This window comes from Hermetia illucens, chromosome 2 (assembly GCF_905115235.1).
Source record: "Hermetia illucens chromosome 2, iHerIll2.2.curated.20191125, whole genome shotgun sequence".
NCBI lineage: Eukaryota > Metazoa > Arthropoda > Insecta > Diptera > Stratiomyidae > Hermetia > Hermetia illucens.
In genome coordinates, this window is record NC_051850.1 from 64,163,306 (window position 1) to 64,166,674 (window position 3,369).

Below are 3,369 nucleotides of genomic sequence, written 5' to 3' on the forward strand. Positions count from 1 at the left end.
TTATTTATGGGTTTGTATTATATATTTACCTTATTTATGTTTTCTTTTTATATTTTACATAGAATTAAAACAGAGGTATCGATTAAACTTTTATGTATTTTATCTGTAATCTAATCCAATTTAACTGGAGTTTAAGAATGTCCGGGGGGCTTAGTGCTTAGAGCTTGGAGCACTAGGCTGTCGCTTTGGAAGGTCACGGTTCAAATGTCGCTGGTGGTACAGAGATTTTTATCGTTGACGAAACACCGGGCACCAATTCACTCAGCTGTGAACGAACACCTGAATAAAATCACGGTAATAATCACGGACGAGCGCAATGCTTTGCTGGCCACATTGCCCCTACTCCACCGTCACGGCGGTGAATGAAGGGTTCTGAGACGCTTCAAGGCCCATTTGAATTATTGCGCCAATAATTACTATTAAGAATACGCTCAGTCTTCCCTGCTTGTCGTAAGAAACGACATTTTCGAATTAGCAAGTTGCCAATTTCGCAACTACCTTACCACCGTGTATAGAGACTGACTTAACGGGTACAATCTTTGACTATCGAAAACGACTAATGATTGGTTTTTGGAATGTGCGCATGCTCTTCGATAACATTATTGAGAGCCCCAGAATGCTCGCCTTCTCCAACTTGAATGGAATTCCGCCGATATAACCTGAACATTGGGGGCCTAAGGAAAGTGAGATGGTAGGACTCTGGAGAGTACTCCTCTTCGGTGTCGGACCGTTACTGACCGCTATCTTCTTTTTCTTCAGCCTTTGTCCCGTTCACAAGCGGGGTCGGCTCGTCGTGATCGGCTTCGCCATTTGGCTCTATCGAATGCCTGATCTGGGTGCAATCTCGAGGCTTTCAAATGCAATCACATGACTTGGGAGCCGATTGCAGACCGGGCCTTGATTGCCAGGTTTCAGAACAGATTAAGGAGCATCACAATTCTGCGGTGCTATTTACCAACGTGGGTTTAAGACATAGATGAAAAGGATGCTTTTTATGAGCAACTACACTCAATTCAAGAGAAGCTTTCGAAAGGAACATTGTGATCATTTGAAGGATCTGAATTCACGGGCAAGTGTTGGATAGACATGGTCTTGGTGATCATTATTGAAAGTACACTGTATGAGAACCAGTACCTGCCACAAAGTCGGTTGGGTTTTATATTGACCCGCTACGAGTATCTAATGACAGCGACCATATTGCAATCAGCAGTCGATTTGAAAGTTATCTTCTGAATGTGCACAACAAAACAGGTATTAGCATCCGCCGCAAAAGCATGTGTCGCGGGTTATTCGCGATTGCGTCTGCTCGCAGACAAAGATACTGTCAATATTCCCGATCCGGCTATCATCCAACAGTAGGAAAATTTTCTTGCTGCACAAACTTTAAATAACGGCAAAAAATACTGGACGGATAAAGTTGTCGGCTATGCTCCATAAGACCTGGCTGACTGCGAAAAAATGAAGAAAGATCAATTAAGACCAGGAGTTAAGAATTCTGTTGACCGCTGCGACTGACGGTGATCGCGAAGTGATCAATCTTCTTTACCGTGAGCAAGTACGGGATGATAATAGGAATACCACCACTGCGCTAGTCAGACAAGCAAAAATTGACGAAATTGCAACAATTTCGTGAAAGAGCTTGTAGGTGAAACGGTGAGGTGAACTTTGTCATAATCCTTCGAGAGACGTTAATGGTTCACTTCTCATCCATAATTTTGAACACCTAAAAAGATGGAAGGGGCATTTGACCATGGTTCTCAATCGCAAAACATACGGCGAAACTCTACTTCATGATATGACATTGCAAGCAACCATAATATCCGGATAAGGACTTCTTCAAACAGCAACAAAATTATCTTTGCCATCAATGCACTCAAAACAAAGTCGCCGGTTTTGATAGTCTCCAGCAGAATTTGTGAAATCTCTACAGGATTGTTACTGCCACTAATTCGTAAATCTTGGAGATCCGAGATCTTTCTCAGAAGTAAGGAGTGATCTCTAAGATTCCGATGAAAAGCACCCGTCTTGAGTCCATCCATTGAAAAAGTATTTCATTCTCTATTTCACCTGTTTCTGATAATTTTACCTTTTTATTTTGCAACACCCCCGCAATTGTCGCACCCAAGATGATCAAAAGATCATCTGCCTCTTTCTCTCACTGGAAAATCTCTTGGATTCACATAATTAAAAGGGGCTGCATGGAAAAATTCCGCGAGTAGGTCGCCTTGCCCCGTTTGAATGCATTGATGGCCGAGCTGATTTCTGTTTTATTCTGATTAGTAGTCCGTGTCCACCAGCCATTTCACCCACAGGCAATCAAACTTTACCTGAAGCTACAGAGTTGAGAACGGTGGTGGAATGAAAGGACTGAATGGTGTACCTTATTTTTCGTTCCTTGAGTTATTGTGCATCCACTGTCCCAAACCATTAAAATCCATTTTTGCACTCGTGGCAAGATTTATCCTATCCCATGCGAACCCCTAGAACCTTATTTTGTTTCCAACGTGACAAAGTATTAAAATTTTTTTCAGAATAATTTCTTTTAGGTTCAGAGCAATACCTAGAGAAGCTTCGATCAATCCGCTTTCATTAATCCTTTCAAAATTCGATCAAATCTAACTTCAGCGTCTTGCTGGGAATCACGAGGGTTCCTTGTCTTTCATAATAAAGAACTCTCTACCCGATTTCAACGAAGAGAGGGGAGAAAGGACATTCGAGTTATATCCTCTTTCATTGAACAGAATGCTTAAGCAAACCACCTATCAATGCGCTGTTAACAGAAGCAGTATCCTCGTAACCACATTGTGGAACTACTGGAACGTTTCTCAGTCTCAAGACAGGAGGTACTTCACCATCCGGTGAGTCTGACTGAGGCATATTGCGTTTGAGAGGTCATTCTTTGAAATGCCATCTAACAAAGATTCGGATTTCTGTATTTCAAACTCCATCTTTCAGTGAACGAAGTCTATCATAGAAGGCGGATGAAGCCTTTTCGCTAAGCACTTGTGTGCTAAGAATAGCACAAAACACGCACTCGGAATGAAAATTACGCGCTCACCACGAAATTGGACAATCGTTCTAATAATGTTAGTGCCTCCTCCTTTCCCTCAGTCCTCCACGAGGGTAGTTACCAAAGATTTTTTTCCATTTTAATGTAGATGTTGTTTTTCGATGAGTTGCTCTGTTCTCTCTCTGGGCACTCTGCACTCTGGGAACGCGAAATAAGATCAGTTTCAAAAAGTACTAATCGAGCCCTTTCATTTGATACCTCACATAATTATATTCTGTGAGAAAAAAATCTGCACCTCCCTTTCGCATGTATGGGAAGCCCCCTTCAAACTCATCACAAAATGGCGCCACTTGCTACAC